Source organism: Canis lupus, chromosome 12, assembly GCF_048164855.1.
Source record: "Canis lupus baileyi chromosome 12, mCanLup2.hap1, whole genome shotgun sequence".
Lineage (NCBI taxonomy): Eukaryota > Metazoa > Chordata > Mammalia > Carnivora > Canidae > Canis > Canis lupus.
In genome coordinates this window covers 2,579,597-2,596,414 of record NC_132849.1, presented here as the reverse complement: position 1 = coordinate 2,596,414, position 16,818 = coordinate 2,579,597, and the positions used below count along the sequence as shown (strand labels likewise).

General features: G+C 47.5%; 1 long non-coding RNA gene across 1 annotated transcript in view; it reads left to right on the top strand.

The window, feature by feature from the left end:
- Positions 1-13,492, top strand: part of LOC140600616 (uncharacterized) — a 487,558-nt gene extending 474,066 nt beyond the window's left edge. Inside the window, exon 2 of the long non-coding RNA XR_012003803.1 lies at positions 13,060-13,492. This is a non-coding gene — a long non-coding RNA (uncharacterized lncRNA). The remainder of the gene's footprint in view (positions 1-13,059) is intronic.
- Positions 13,493-16,818: the final 3,326 nt, after the last annotated feature.

Below are 16,818 nucleotides of genomic sequence, written 5' to 3'. Positions count from 1 at the left end.
GCAGTACCCTGGACCTTGGCTTTGGTGGCACCATGCTATCCTGTCCTGGAAGGCTTTGTGATGGCTGCTAGATTGGACACCTGAAGATACAAATACCTAGTTATAACCAAGCATTTGACCAAGAGCCTGACCAGAGTGACCTCACAAAAACTATATTTGAGAAAAGCAGGTCTGGATATGAGAGACAAGGCCAACCAGAGAAGGGCAAGATTGGGAGCAGGGGAGAGTCTATGAGATGACTGCACCCCCCCCCCCCCACTTAGCCTAATAGATCTTTCCGGTATCTTCTCCATGAGACATTTCCTGATTTACAGGTCTTGGTGTGCAAACGCACGGATTTTAGCTTTTCTTCCTAGGACAAGAATCCAAGTGATTGAGACTTTGTATAGCTGTTGCCAGGCCTCCTTTCTGGGACTAGGTCTTCTCTTGGAGACCCCAGCCTGCTTTCTGGGGTACTGGTTGTATGTGAGTAAAGAATGGCCACCATTCTACCTACTTCCTCTACATTGCTCTTCCCACTGCATTCCCTGTGATTTCTGAAATGAGGCTGAGAGGCTACATACTCCCCTTGCTCCTCTGTCCAGACCCTTCTCACCCTGGTGAGGGAGTGTCTGGTAGCTGTTGTTTGGTTTTACCTCCTTACTGATTCCCTGCCTGGTTGCTGAGGACTGTGATGCCTTGCACTCCATGCCTGTTTGGGGTTGGGACAGAAGGCAGTGAGTAGGGCTTATTGGACTCCAGACCTACAAAAGCTAAAGTAGCAGGCAGGTGATCTAAACAATGTCTCAGGCAGAGAGTTCTTAAGGTAGAAACTCATTAGCAATCTGAGGAGATGCTGGGTGTTTTAAATAATAGAGAATGCTAGTCATCCAAGTGAGGGCCAAGGCCAAGGCTGGACTTAAAGTCAGATGACCTGATGGTTTGCTCCATGAAGCTGGATTGTAGCTCCCGAAATGCCTCCTGTGTGAGGTCAGGACTGGTCAGATTAACAAAAGTAAGGGCCTAGCTTACCTGGATGGCTAACTAACTGGCTAGGGACCAACAGCAGAGTGAGGAACAGTCAAGTACAGCCTGCAGAGCACCGGTACCCGCCTCTACATACTTCCTCTAGCAATACAACTTGAACACGTAGCAATATAACTCCCGTTTGATTTTACATATCAAACTGTGTTCAGGGCACACACGCTATGACTCAGAATCTAAAGATCTCTTCTCTTAGTAGGTGCTGTCTTAAAATAAAGATTTTCAATCACTGTCCTCTAATAGTACAGCACGCTTAATTACTTGAGCTTTATTTTATTTTATTTTTAATTTTTATTTTTTTAAAGAATTTATTTATTTGACAGAGAGAGAGAGAGAGAGAGAGAACACAGCAGGGAGAGCAGCATGTAGAGGCAGAGGGTGAAGCAGACGCCACACTGAGCAGGGAGCCGGTGGGGGACTGGATCCCAGGCCCCTGGGGTCCGACCTGAGCCCAAGGCTGAGCCCCCAGGCACCCCTCTTCCCACTACCTCCTACCTTATTTTTATTAAGGTGCCTCATAGTGGTAGGGGGACCTGTCTCAGGGGAGCCCTTGGGGGAGTTGAGCGGGGAGGGACCCACCTGCCCCTGGTCCGCTCAGCCTGCTTCTCAGAAGATGCTCCACGGATCTTCTTCTTGTTGCCGGTTCCCGACGCTCCTGGGGTTTGGGTGCTGTAGCTCACGGAGCTCACTGACTCCTCATCTGGTTCAAATTCCCGCATTTCCCAAGTGGATGATGAGCCATTAGAGAAGCAGGAGGCCGGCTCCGCTGCCACCCTGAGGACAGGTGCCCCCAGACTCACTTCCCTGCTCGCACCCTTCCTGCCCCGGGTCTCACCTGCTCTCTGTCTCCTCCGGACCTGAGCGGGTGAGCTGCTATCTGAGAAACCCTCACGTAGAGAAGTTTCTCCTTGAAATCGGTGGGAATATAGCCTGGATGGGGAACACATCCCTGCCCCCCCACCCTGTGGCCCCTTGTCCTTCCCACCCCCTGTCTCCCGGAGCCAGGTCAGCACCCGGCTATTTCGGGACGTGCTATTCTTACAGGCCAAAATGATTTGGTTGCTTTCAAAAGGGAGAGAGAGAGAGATAGAGAGAGAGAGAGCACCATACAAATGATTCACTGCCTCCTCTTCAGCGGATTTGTCCTCCGAATGTGCCAGGCCCTGTGCTAGCGGCTGACCGTGTCTACCAGCACCCCCAGAAGGGGCGACCGGGGGCCTCAGCGGTTGGGCCTTCTGTGCCTTCGTGGATGCTGCGAGAAACGAATGTGCTTCATCTTTGGCTCCCGGGCCACCCATCCTTGGGTCACTGGCAGCTTCGGCTCTGATCTCCATCCGCCCCCTTGATGGTCCAAGAAGGGGCCCCCTTGCCCTGGCCCTGTGGGTTTCGGGCCTTTCACCAGCTTCTCCTTACCTCTGCTTCCTTCCCAGGCCCCTTTCTTTGTCTCCTGTGTGGTGGCACACAAAGCCCTCCTGAAGACACAGCGTGGGGTCACCCCCGCCCTCAGTCGCCTGGTTTGGGCTTTCCTGCTTCCCTCCAGCACCACGGGGGCTTGCCTCCAACTTGTCTCCTTGGCCCCCAGACACCCAGCGGCCCCCTCTCGCATGCCCCCAGCACAGCGGTGCACCCCAAACTACACTCAGGGGACAGTTGCAACTTGACCTGGGTGCCACCTCGCTCTGATGCCAAAGGCCTGCTGTGGGTGCTGGTGATCCAAGGACTCTGGCCTCTGTCTCGAGGAGCTCTGACCTTGTATGGGAAGTACATACATGGGCTCATCAACTATAAGGCGGCGATCGCCGAGGGTTAGGACAGCTACACGCCTGGGCTCCAGGGACAGGTGGGGGCTCCGGAGGCAGGTAGAAGCACAGGCCATTCTCCAGTGGAAATGTGGGAAACAGAAGTTAGGTTCTAGAAAGAGTGCTCCTAAGTGGTGATGTATCAGAAAGTCTGGTGTGGAAGTAGAACGAACTGGAGGCAGGGAAGGGGAAGGAGATGCTCTCTGGAGGTGAGCACCTGGAATAATGTGCACACTGAACATTCAGTGATGCAGGATGTATTTATAGCACCCCCTAAAAAATCAGAACTTTCCAGAAAACTAAGGAAAGGAAGATGGTTGTTGGTGGAGGAAATACCAAATTGCAAAAGCATGGGTGGGGGACATACCGAAGGGTGGGGGCAGTGGATGTGGGGAGGTGAACAAGGTCAAGACAGAATGGGCAAGTCCTTAGGGAAGGATTCAAGTCCTGGGATAGTGTGAGGACCAGATGGGTTTGGGCCAGGATTCACTCAGAGTGGCCAGAAGAAGATTGGTTTTAACACAGCACATTTTCACACTTTTTTTGCCTATGTCTCATAGAAAAAAATATTTTTTTACATAAAAAACCAATACATAGACACTGAAAATATACTCTTATTATGAACAATTTATCCTGTCCCAATGTCTTTCCTACTCCCCCTTTAAAAATGCTAGTCATGACTCTCTCAACTTCTGACCAGTGGGTCATGACTCAAGGTTTTGAGAGCACTAAGGGGCAAGTATAAGTCACAAAGAGGGAAGCTAGGGTTGCTCAGCTTGGGGTGCAACCAGAACAGAGCAAATAGGAACTTATCAGGAAAGAGAGAGCATGGCACAGAGTTCAAGATATTGGTGGTGAGGCCAGCAAGGGTGTTGGGAACCAACTTTTATAGTTATGGCTGCACAGCATGAGAGTGGGCCGGTTAGCCTCAGTGGAACTCAGGGAGATGGTATGAGGTCTTACGTGTTATTAAGTTAAGGAATCCCGGCTCTGTTGCAGAGGTGATTAGAGGCACTGAAGTGTTTTAAATAGATGTATCAGTTAGCTACTGCTGAATAACAAAGCACCCCAAAGCTTAGAGACTTAAAACAACTTCTGATTGTTTTACACAAGTCTATTCACTGGTGAGGTGGTTCCACTGGTCTGGGCTGGGCTCACTATGCATTCACAGGGAACTGGCAGGTTGGCTGGGGCCTGTCTCATCTAAAGATGGCCCTGCCTGGGACAACTAGACTTTTGTACATGTGTTTCCCATGTCCGCCAGCAGGCTAGTGTGGGCATGCTCTTGTGACACTAGCAGGGGTCCAAGAGAGGAGGTAACATGCAAGTACTTTTTCAAGTCTCTGCTTGTATCAAGGTTGTTATTATCCCCTTGGCCCAAAGCAAGTCACATGCCAAGGCCTAGAGTTAGTGTGGGAAGGTACTATCTGGGGGTGTGGATATAGAGAGGTATGAAGTCAGTCTTCACGCTGAAGAAAGTATAAGGTCAGATTTGTATTTTAGAAAGATCACATTGGCTGTATGGATTGGAAGAAGCTGATGCTAGAGGCAAGGAGGCCAGATAGAAGGATGTGTTAGTGATCTTGTGGGAGATGATGGGTGTTCAAACTAAGGCACTAAGTTAAGGGAGAAAGGGATTTCTGGGAGTCAAGAAATCATACCCTCTTCCCTCCTGAGTTTAGAACCAATTGAGAGATGGACATGCAGGTCAAACAAGAGGGAGCCCATCAGAGAATGTGGTTTTAAATCTGCTACCAGAAGAGCTTTCTCAAACTCTCAAGACTCTTCTATTCTCACTCTCCCAGCCTCTGCACCTTGGGCCTTCGGAGAGAGAAGCAAGAAAAGGGGAAGAAATCCTATAGTCTTTAATGGATTGGCTCTACCCAACCAAGAGATTCAGCTGTCAACCAGGAGTTTGAGAGAAAGGCCAGGAACAATATGTAGTGTGAAGATCACACATTTTTCCTCTACAGGGCCAGAGGGTAAATATTTTACACTTTGCAGGGTGTTTGGTTTCTCTTGCAATGCCTCGATTCTGCCAGGAGAGTATGAAAGTAGCCACGGGCAATACATAAACAAATTAACATGGCTGTGTTTCAATAAAACTTTTTTTAGACCCCGAATCTTGAATTTTCATGTGTCACAAAATATTCTTCATCTGATTTATTTTCAACCATTTTAAAGAACGTTAAAAATCATTCCCAGCTCTTGGGCTGGATTTGGCTTTCTGACCCTTACTCCAGAGGAGGTCCTTCTGCAAGAAAATACATTGGCAGGGAAAAGGAGTTTACTCTTATATTAGTCAGGGTCTCTGCAAGTGACATCTTCAAACTGCGTACCCGAGGAAAACTTAAAAACGGGATGATTCACAAAAGTGTGAGTAGGGTTTAGGGAAACTAATAAGGATACACCCAGGAGTGGCAACATCAGGAATTGCTACTACTTCCCAACTTAAGTCATGAGTTGGCAAAGGAAAGGGTATAGAGCAGACCCAGAGAGGCAAGCCATACTGGAGAGGTCTGGGCAGAAGCCATAGCCATTTGGTGGGGGGCCTCGTAAAACCTGTGGTCACCTGGTAGGAAGAGGTCTCAGGTTATCAATATTCTGACTTCAGACTCCTGCACTTTGATCCACTTCTGGTGCTTCCCATCAGTCAAATGCAATTGGAAACCAATTGGCGCAAGGGAGCCAGTTGATATAATCCATACACCTGGAGGTGAGCTTCCAGGCCAGGGAGGAGGCTGGGGAAGGATAGTGAGTGGATCTATATGGACAAATGGAGAACATCCAGCATGTTCTCTAACAGGAACCAACTGGAGGGATGGTAAGGAAGTATGGTTCACAGGATTACCCCTTCCTCTCAAGGGCCCCAGCTCCTCATCTATAAAATGAGAAGGTAAGATTAAATGACCTTCAAGAGTCAATTCCAATATTTTTTGGTTCCGTGGTAACGCTCTCGACATTCCTCATTGTGCTAAGGAAGGGGGCTTAGAAAAAAAGGGTCTTTCTTTATTTCTGGCCCCAGACTCCGTTCCTTCTAAGGCCCTCATGCCAAGGCTATATACCAATGTAACTGTGACCTAATGAGGCCACTGCTGTTGCTACATTGTAGGAAATGACTTCTACGATGAGAAGTTCTAGCCAAGGCAGGGGAGCAAAGTGAGGGTGCTGGGAGGTGGGCCAGGGCAGAAGGCTATTATAATTTATTAGTGTCTCCTCTCTGCCAGACGTTTTGCCTATGGTAATAATCTTTTCCAAAACCATGTGAGATAGTTTTTATGAGCCTCAATTTGCTAGTGAGGAAACAGAATTTCAGAGTGGTTAATTAACTTGCCTATGGCCACACAGTTAGTTGGGGCATAGTGGTCTTGAATCTACTGTCCTCCCCCCCAACCCCCCTGCCCCAGCATACTAGTATTTTGGTTCCCAGCTCTCACGAGGTAGACAAACACCTCTCCAGTCTTCATAGGACTTGAGTCCTAACCTAGAATGGCTAGAGAAAGGTAGAGCCTTCAAAATACCAGATGTGCACTGGCCAAACAAAACATAGCTGAGATATTCACACAAGTGTGTGGGCCCCCAAATGCTCCTTCCTTTCTAAGCATTAGCCTTCTTGGCTCCAAAGATGATGCGCAAAGATTCCCAAGGACGTGGGTTCCTCCTTGTTCCTTGTGTGTTTCTTCCCAGCACAGCTTTAAAAAACTGAGGCAAAATTCACATCACATAAAAGTGACCATTGTAAAGTGTGCAATTCAATGGCATTTAGTACATTCGCAATGCTGCCCAATCACCACCGCTATCAAGTGCCCAACTTATGGCACGATCTTCTCTTATATTTGGTAGATGTTTATCCCCTACACTGGATGCTTCATTTCTTGAGGCCACCGTCTGTGTCTGCCTCATGCACATAATCTGAGGATACCTGGCAAACATTCCACGCCCTGCATATCTTAGAATCCCAGATACCCTCTTCCCATTTCTGTGCTGAGCAACACATTAAAGGCTGGATTTGGCATCAGAATCTAGGCCTCCTTCCTACCATGTACCTTCATTATGCCACTGGATCAAAACAACAAGCTTCATGGTGATAAAGACTCTATGTCCCATCTTCTTTGAAGACATTCTTTTCATCCTCTTTTTATCTGGCTGCACATTGCCCATGTGGATATTAATTTGCATCAAGCCATGGTTAAATTTTCAATGTGCCTCCAAATTTATATGCTATTTCTAAGCAAACTACCACAAATCTGAATATTGCAACTCATTAAATAATTAATTTTTCTAAGATGTCTTCCACTTTGGAGAACAGCAAATTTTATAAACACAGAAATATGAACTGAGATCTTGCAAATGGATCTGGGTGATGTGTATACATCTTCAGTACAGAATTAGAAAAAAATTAACATATTATGTTTTTTAAATCAATTTATGAGTCAAGAGGTTTACTTAAAAAAAAAGGCCCTACCCTATTTGCATTTTTAAATAAATTATCAAATGGAAAATAAACCTTCCAATTACTGTTATGGAATGTTGTAGTCTCTAGAAATGCTATAAATTAAACCCATTCACTATAGGGTTTTCTGCATTACAATTCTGTGCAATTTACATGCTATGCAGATCGTGCTTTACTGAATACCATCTAACACATTTATTCTTCCTCAAAATTAGTTAAACACTGCCTTCTCTTCCATTCAATCAATCCTTCTGCGAGGACAGATGTAAGAACACTTGCCTGAAACGTGCTGTCGCTTCTTTGCCCCTCTTTGCCAAAACACACATGACTGGATGACAGCAAAAAATCTTATTTGTAAAAACCTAACTTAACATCTGGTTGATGCTCAAGGTGTGCTGGAGGATCACCCAAGTTTCTTGGAGGCGGAGGCAGGGACTTGGGACTGAACACCGATGTGTGGGGACTATATTCACTTATATGCCTATGAGTTGTTGCTTTTTTCTTAACGTTTGTGGGAGAAATGGACTTACTTCCAGAATTACTTCCCTTCATCACATTGTAATCATCATCACTACCTACTGGTATTATTGGAAGAACTCTATTATGAAGATGTGTTGGAGGGCAGTCATTCTAAATCTCTGAGCTTCAATTACACTGCTTGATGGGAAGGCACTGGTATAAACAGAGGATTTTTATACCCTGAAGACTGGATATGCTGGGCTTATCAGCCATTTTGCTGAGAAACAACATTGCCTTAGAGCTGGGCAAAATGAGAAATAGGTTTGACTTCTCTCAAGCAAGAGCTGCAGCAATCTGAAAGTTCTCTCTGCAGGAGTAATTTAATTGAAAAGGGTCCCAGAGCTCAGTTAGGAAGTAATCAATCCCATCATCAACAATTCTTATGTTGTAAGAACTGTAGAAGACATCGCCATCCCATAGGCCCTCCTGGATTTCCTATTAATGGCTGTGAGGTCCCAGGGAAGGAAACTGACCCAAGGAGGAGAAGCCTGCAACAGGACTACACATTTGGATGGTGGGGCCTGGGAGAGACATCATTTCATGGAGCCCATCTGTTTGTCCCATGCGATGAAACAAGCAGCAGGACTTAGTATAAATAACTGAGGCTCTAGAAACAGACAGGGGTTCAAGACCCAACTCTTCTGTTTGAACCTATTGAGCTTGGGGACGGTAAGCTACTGTTTCTCTTTTGATAAATGGACATGAGATTGCTACCCGTCTCACACAGTGGTTCAAGGTTTAAAGGCAATCAATCACACGTAGTGACTGAAATTCGGAGCTTAGCAAGTGTTAACTATTGGTCACCTTATTCCCTCCTTACTTATCAGGACCAGGATGACCAACCTGACTCACCTAACCAGGAAATGCCTCTTCTTCTCCTATACAAGTTCTTTGGAAGGGCCTTAGATGTATTCACAGGTCAAATATCTGAGCAGATTACAGATACAGGGCTAGACTCATTTTTGAAGTGTGCTTGGTTTTACAACTGGGGTAGTGCTTCAGTGCACAGACAATGCTCCTTTGGTGCTAACAGATTTATAGGAGGTTGATATCTGGGGCATCTGAGTGGCTCAGTGGTTGAGCATCTGCCTTAGGATCAGATCATGATCCCGGGGTCCTGGGATTGAGTTCTGCATCAGGCTCCCTGCATAGAGCCTGCTTCTCCCTCTGCCTGTGTCTCTGCCTCTCTGTGTGTGTCTCTCATGAATAAATAAATAAATAAATAAATAAATAAATAAATCTTAAAAAAAAAAAAAAGGTTGATATCTCTGCTCTGTATCTATAAATCTCTGACAGATTTTCTTCCTGGTAATGGTTTGCCCTGGTTGGCCCTGATACTTTCCCAGGTAAACTTCATTTTTCAGTTAAAGATATGATCTAGATGTTTAACTCATGCGATAAATTTTTACAGTAAGGGTCCTCGAAGGATCCTGCCTCCCCACACTCAGGCCTTTGGATGGTACCCTCCAATACTGACCCTGGATTTGGTCATAAGACTTGCTTGGCCAACGGAATATCAGCAAATTTGATACAAGCAGATGACTGAAGCAGGGTAAGCTTGACTCTCTTGCTGCTGGGAACTCTCCCTGTACCATGTGAGGAAACCTAGGCTGGCCTGCTGGAGACAGTGACTTAGCCCACAGCCACCACAACCTCCATACATATGAGTGGTGCTTCTTAGACTATCAGATCCTACCTGAGATGCCCGATGATTGCAGCCACATGAACAGCTCCAAGCAAAAGAAGCCTCAGAAGAGACTAGCAGAGACCAGCCGAGACCAGCCCTAATTGCCAACTTGCAGAACAATGAACAAATAAATTGGTGGTTGTTTTAAGCCACTAGTTGCTGGCATGGCTTGTTAAGGCAAGAGATAACTAATACAACACATTAAAATTTATAAATAAAGTGGTAGACACTTTTGTCCTCTTTTCTGTGTTTCTAGCCAAGGCAAGAGAGAATAAAGCATCTTACTAGGTGACAAAAGAATGTGACTCATAAATGGCAAATCCGAGGAGCTCACTTATCCATTCCAGTTGATTCTGGATGAATAAGAATAGAAGTGGGTCCATGTAATTTTTCAAAAAGTACGGTGACAGAACCTTTACCTGAACAAAGTGAGAATTTCTGAATGGCAGGAGGGAGATTTGCTGGCCATGAGGACATGCTGTGCTCCTGGGAGTAACTGTGACATCGCGCTGTGTGTCGCAGCACTGATTCTTGCCCCTGACAGTCAACATGCTTGGTCACACAGGCATTTCCAACAGTTTTTGAGGAACATTGATTTTCAGCTGACAAATGGATGTCATTGAGTGGTTGAGTCAAATCCGGGGATGTGGTTGAGGGGTATGGAGCATTATCTCTATTGATGACCAGGAGGCAAGTGGGGAATTAACACCAAGGGTCCGAAGGATGCAAAATAATGATGAGAAGCAAAAGAAATAGAAGGTATTCGGAACAGAGAGGTAGTAAAGTGTCTGACTTGCATGTGGTTCTGGCCGGACATCCAGATGAAAAATAAACAACTCGGCAAGTGTCTCAAACAAGAAGCACAAGCAATGTGGGAAAGGAGCTGTGTTCTCAGGTTAAGGTAGCACCAAAATTGTCAGGAAGGTGGGTGAGCGAGGTGGGGAAGTAAATAAGACTTTTCAGGATTCATTGGGGAAGCCAAGGCTCCATTAACCTCCTCACAGGAACCAGAAAGAAATCTTTGTTAAATACTTTGTTCTGAAGAAGATACTGCGAGGGTCTGAGTGTGACGCCGGTAGTAAGGAAGGAGACGGGGCACCAATGGGGAAACACAAGGCATCCTTCACCTATCCTCAAACCACTGCCAAGTCTAATTACGTTTTTTTCTACCAGGGACAACTCCTCCAAGCAGGGGCAGGTTTTACCTAGGGGGGTCCACAGGCTATTTTAAAATTTTAATTCAAAGACTACACACAAATGGTAGCAAGGCCACTTACCGTGCCCCCTCCCCCACCCCCACTCAGGATTTAGTCCCCCTGCTTTGCACATCACACCTCAGCCGTGCTCGAGGCAGCTGCCTCTCCTCTCCACACAGGCCTTGTACTTGGAGTGATGCGCTGGCTCCCACGCTTGGCTCCCTGGCTCAGGCACGTGACCTAGGTTAAGCCACAGGTACCTTCTAGCTGCAAGGATGGTCATGTGACCCTGGTACAGTCAGTGAAATGCCATAAGACTTTGGGGGTTGGGGTGTGCCCTGCCATTTTCCCCAACGTGCCCTCATAGCAGGCAGCCACGTAAGGTGCACCCCTGCTTGAGGTCTGAATCCAGGGGCACCCAGGGGCTGGCAGGTAAGCATCTATCTGCCTTTGGTTCAGGTCATGATCCTGGGGTCCTGAGATCAAGTCCCACATTAGGCCCCCCGCAAAGAGCCTGCTTTCTCCCTCTGCCTGTGTCTCTGTGTGTGTGTGTTTCTCATGAATAAATAAAATCCTAAAATAAAAAGAGAGAGAGAGAGAGATCTGAATCCAGACACCTCTGAAACCAAGCTTGCCCCATGGAGGTTTCATTTCTAGAAGCCAACAAATCCCATTTTTGCTTATGTCACTTTATATTAGATCTTATGTCACTCGCAACCAAGAAAGTACTAACTATGCATCACTTATCAGATTTTTAATCTGTAAAATAGAGGAATTCTGTTAGAGGGTAATATCTATCAGCAGCCTATGTATCATCTTGGCTTTAAGAGAAAAACGGGAGAGGAGAAGCCTTATAATATTCCAAAGCAAAACAGGTATTTCCAGATAAACTGCATCCCATACTTGCAATCAGTTCAATAAAATTTATAAAGTGCCCATCGTACTCTAAGTATATGTTATTTCTTCCTCTCTGCATCACTGTGGAGGGTAAATGCATACATCACACGGAATGCCATTTACATCACAGTTGGAAACGTGCCCCTTGAGCACACTATTGCCACGGTGATTAGAATCTAGCCGCACATTAGAAACGACAAACACCCACCATTTGCTTCATCGTGGATGGAACTGGAGGGTATTATGCTGAGTGAAGTAAGTCAATCGGAGAAGGACAAACATTATATGGTCTCATTCATTTGGGGAATATAAATAATAGTGAAAGGGAATATAAGGGAAGGGAGAAGAAATGTGGGGAAAATATCAGAAAGGGAGACAGAACATGAAGACTCCTAACTCTGGGAAATGAACTAGGGGTGGTGGAAGGGGAGGAGGGCGGGGCATGGGGGTGACTGGGTGGGGGGCACTGAGGGGGTCACTTGACGGGATGAGCACTGGGTGTTATTCTGTATGTTGGTAAATTGAACACCAATAAAAATAAATTTATTATTAAAAAAAAAATCTAGCCGCAGAAAAAAACAGTGAAAGTGAGCAAACTGCGTTCTCATCTTTCAAATAGCATCTGTTGGACCTGTGTGCATGGGGTCTATACCTTTATAAATATTGCCCGACACTGTCTGTAACTAGAGTCATGCAGGCCTAAAATCTTGTCCTGCCAATTTTCTATTACTGTGAATGTCATGGGAATGCTTGGCAGCAACGAAGTACGAAAAAACGCCAAGGAAATGAATGGCTCTGGGCTGTGCTGCTGAAACACATCCGCTAATATTTAAAATTCCATGTCACAGGACATCACTCAGCCGCTGACCGAGCTGTGAGGGCTGGGCCTGCTGGGGGTTCAGACCAGGGCTCCAGGTTCCCTCGGTTGGATTTTTATTTCTTCCTACTGTCTCCCTCCCTCCCTCTGCCCTCTCCCTTTCCTCAACCCCAGGTTTCTGGGATTAATTGAGAATGTTGTTCAGGAGATATCAGAAAAAGTTTGTACATATGGTGCCAGTTAGGGTTTGTCGGGGCGTATTTCGTGCTTCTTGGGGTAAAGAAACCCAAATGTACTAAATACCCGTGTCTTGCTTAGAATAGTCATGTGAGGTCTGCATACCTTGGCTTGGAAATCCCTAGTTTTCATCGTTTTGGAGGGCAACCTCACCGGCCTGGTGCTGTGTCCTCAGGTCACACCTGAGAGCAGGGGTCTGAGCCCTCCCAGGCCTACTGGCTCTCGGATGACATCAGGGCAGACTCAGTGCAGAGGACACCCAGGCTGTGTGCTGACCTACCTGAGGGCCCTTGGCACGTGCTCTGTGCTATCTGTCGTCCCTAGGGGCGTCAGGACACACCGGGGACCTCCACACCGAGGGTAGGGGCCCTGTCCTCCTTGGGCGTGGGCTCATTCATGTCCTGCTTCCTGCCTGCTCTATGCTCCCTTAGTTTCTCCATGGCCACGTGGCCACCTGCTGAGAACCCACCAGGTGCGGGGCACTGAGAGATGCACCGAGGTACTACCTGCCACTCCGCCTCTCCTTATCCCTGCCGGCAAGCACCTGTCACATGAAACGTCTTACCTGCTGGACCCAACAGCCCGGATGACAGCGGCAGCCAGAGCCACAGCGACCGGCCCTCCTGTCTCCCTGCTTTACTTGGGCCCCTCAAGGGAAAGCCTCAGTCATCAGGGGCCCCTGGGTGGCTCAGCCGGGGAGCATCTGCTTTTCGCCCAGGGCGTGACCCGGGGTCCCGGGATCTAGTCCCGCATCGGGCTCCCGCGGGGAGCCTGCTTCTCCCTCTGCCTGTGTCTCTGCCTCTCTGTACCTCTCACATTATTTATGAATAAATAAATGAAATCTTTAAAAACCAAAAACCAAAAGCCCCTCAGTCATCATTCTCAGTTCCTTGCTCACCAGATGCTAGGCCGGCCACATCCTCCTTATGCTGCCTCTTATCATCCGACCACCCTGGCCCTCACCCAGCCGTTGCCCAGGCCCTTCCCCAGGGGTCTCCAGCTAGAATTCATTCACGCGCTGCCCCCAGAGTTAATTCTCTGCAGTTCCCATAGACGCTGTCCCCGGTGAGCCCGAGCCTCCCCTGGCCTCCCTCCCCAGGCGCTCCTGCTCCCGCTCGCTCCCCGGCACCACCAGCTCCTCCACCTGGCGGCTCCCCACTTCCCGCCTCCTCGCCTGGGGCCCCTGGGCGCAGGGAGCCTCCCACCTCCCCGCCTGCCCGCTGCCCCGGGCCACGTGGGGTCTGGACGTGGGGTTGCCTGTTCCTCAAAAGGCTTCCTCTGTCTTCTCTCCTTGGAGGGCTTGTGTTTGCTACTCACCCTGGATTCAAGAGTCAGCTCACGGGTCACCCCTGGCTTCTCCGGCGAGTCGGTGCTCCCCGAGCTCCCAGAAGCCGTGAGCCCAGCCCATTCCATACCCCGGGTGCTGCTTGTTGACGTGGTGACCTAGGCCCCAGCCGGAGCGCCTGACGCAAAGCTTCCTCGTCTAGGGCGTGGAGGTGAAGTACGGGGTGAGCTCTGGCCACCGCCCTCCCCCCCCCCCAAAGGTGCAATACAGTGTACGCGGGGAGCACGGCCCAGCGGTGTCCGAGGCTAAACAGAGGCCGCCGAGTGGTGCACTCTCCGGACTTGGGAGGAAGGAAACACGGTTTGGGAATGGAAGTCAAGGAAGGACTGGATTTGGGTCTTGGGAAGCTGCCATTCAGCGGGTAGGGAGCAAGGAGACTCAGGACTCAGGAAAGGGAACGAGAAACGTGAGCCAAGGTACAAAAGCAAGAAAGCACAGGGCATGCTCAGGGCCGGAAGGGGAAGAAGGGGCCAGAGGGGTGGGACCAGGCTCTGAAGGCCCAGGAGCAGCAGGCTCAAGGGCATGGACCCCGTCCAGCAGGCACCTGAACGATCTTGGCCGAGGGAGTAAGTGTGGAAAATGATAGGTTGGGATCAATTAGCCGGTGGTGTGCTGGACAATGGATGACTCGAGTCAGAAAAACAAGTTCAGAGGCTCTTTCACAATCCAGGTCCGAGGGAAGGAGGCCTTGCCCAGGTCGTGACAAAAGGAATTAGAGAGCTATCTGGGGACAGAAGTGAATGGCTAGGGTGACTCCTTACTGGAAAGGAAAAGACAGATGGCCCAGAAATTTCAAGCCCCCAAACAGTAACTTTGACAAATGGGATTGTTAGTGCAAGGGCTGTAATTTGACAGGAGATCGTGGATTTTTTTGTTTGAGACTTGTTACGTGTGAGAGAACTGTGGGGTCCCTCAAAAGAAGTGCCCGGCAGGGAGCTGGAGATTAAAGACAATATTGTGTGGTGTGGCCGAGAGCATAGGTCTAGCTGGACTGGGTTTGGATCCTTGTCACATTACTTATTAGAAGGGTGATCTGAGGTCTCAGTTCCTCATGTGTAAGATGGATACAATTATAGTGCTGACCTCATTGGGTTCTTGGGAAGATAAATGAAATAATTATACGTAAAAGTCCCCAAAACACCATGTCTGGCACCTGGTAAGGGCTCAATAAGTATTGGCTATTATCATTAATAGTAAAAATAGAGAAAAATTTCTTTAGAAATTATTTATTAGTTATGCAAGGTAAATAATATTATTATTATCCCATTTTCGAGTGAAAAAAACATAAGTCAGTAAAGTTAGTATCACATACCTAATAGGTAGCAGAGCCAAAGCTGAAATCTGGATTCTCTGTGCCAAATCCCATGATTTAAATGGGTGGGGGTGGGGCAGAAGGCAGGAAAGGGCATGGGGTGGGGTGGGGTGGGGTGGGGTGGGGTGGGTGAGAGCTGCAGGAGGCCAGTCACACAACCTCCAAGCACCACCAAATATCAGGATTGGGTTTTAATGTAAGGTCCTTATTGTCTCAGTGACAATCCTATGTGAACTATACCAAAGCCGTCAATCCAGCAGAGTAATCAATTCTTAGAGAAGGGGGTCCTTAAAGGTGATGAAGTCTCCACGAAGTGGTCTGTTTGCTTAGGTTGTCTAGTGCCCACCTCCACCCACCAACCTTGCAAGGTTCTGGTACATCGTCAGAGACAGGTTTTCTCCTTTCATTTATAACACAGATTGCTAATAACAGTCTGATACCTGTCAGCAGGAATCTCACCCAGCTGGCACGGCTGCCCATAAATCTCACATTTCAAGTGATTCCTCCAACATTATAAAGATTGGGAAATTGTGTTGAGGATGAAATCGACAATGAGCTTCTGCCTGGTAGCTGGGAAAATGATTATTGCTGACCCCTTTCTGTCTTTGAATTACTGCTTAGCTTTCTGTCTGGACATATGGAAAGAAGAACTCTTTGGGGAACGCTGCCAGATAAAGCTGGCTTACCTTGGATTCCTGAACGGATGGTATGTCTAAGAATAGACTCCAAAGGGAGATGCAGGAGAGCTGAGTGGAACCATAAGAATTGGGCATTTTGTTCACTTTTTCCCATAACTCCTCTGACTTTTTTTTTTTTTTTTTTTTAATTTTTTTTTTAATTTTTATTTATTTATGATAGTCACAGAGAGAGAGAGAGAGGCAGAGACACAGGCAGAGGGAGAAGCAGGCTCCATGCACCGGGAGCCTGACGTGGGATTCGATCCCGGGTCTCCAGGATCGCGCCCTGGGCCAAAGGCAGGCGCTAAACCACTGCGCCACCCAGGGATCCCTAACTCCTCTGACTTAAGAAGTGAATAAATTCATGGCATAATGCCACAGAGAATGAATAGTAAAGAGCACTGGAGAAAGGACAGACTCTTGAGAAGGCTCTATTGTCAAAGGAATGCAAGAAATGAGATGGCTAGATCATCTCCTTCCACTCAGGCACCAAGGTAGGAGACGGGACTGGTGGTTTTATGAGAGGTGGAGACGGGACATTTCAAATTCTAATCCTACCTTGGAATGCTGATTCCATCATGGCCAAGGGCATTTTTTATTATTTCCATGCCTCTTTTCCCACATCTATAAAAAGGAGTTAATCAAGGGTGTTGCTGAGGTTTAATTAGTTAATACTGTAGAGTGCTTTGAAGATGAAAAGAAGATTATAAATACAGTTCAGTTCTCTTTTAAGAAGCACAGGTTGAAGTTAAGATGTAACAAATCATATGTCCCAAAATAGCTGGGGGCAAATGAAGGTGGTTTGGCTTTGATAGGTAACTTTCCCTGACATTACTCAGACATTGCAGCTGGGCAA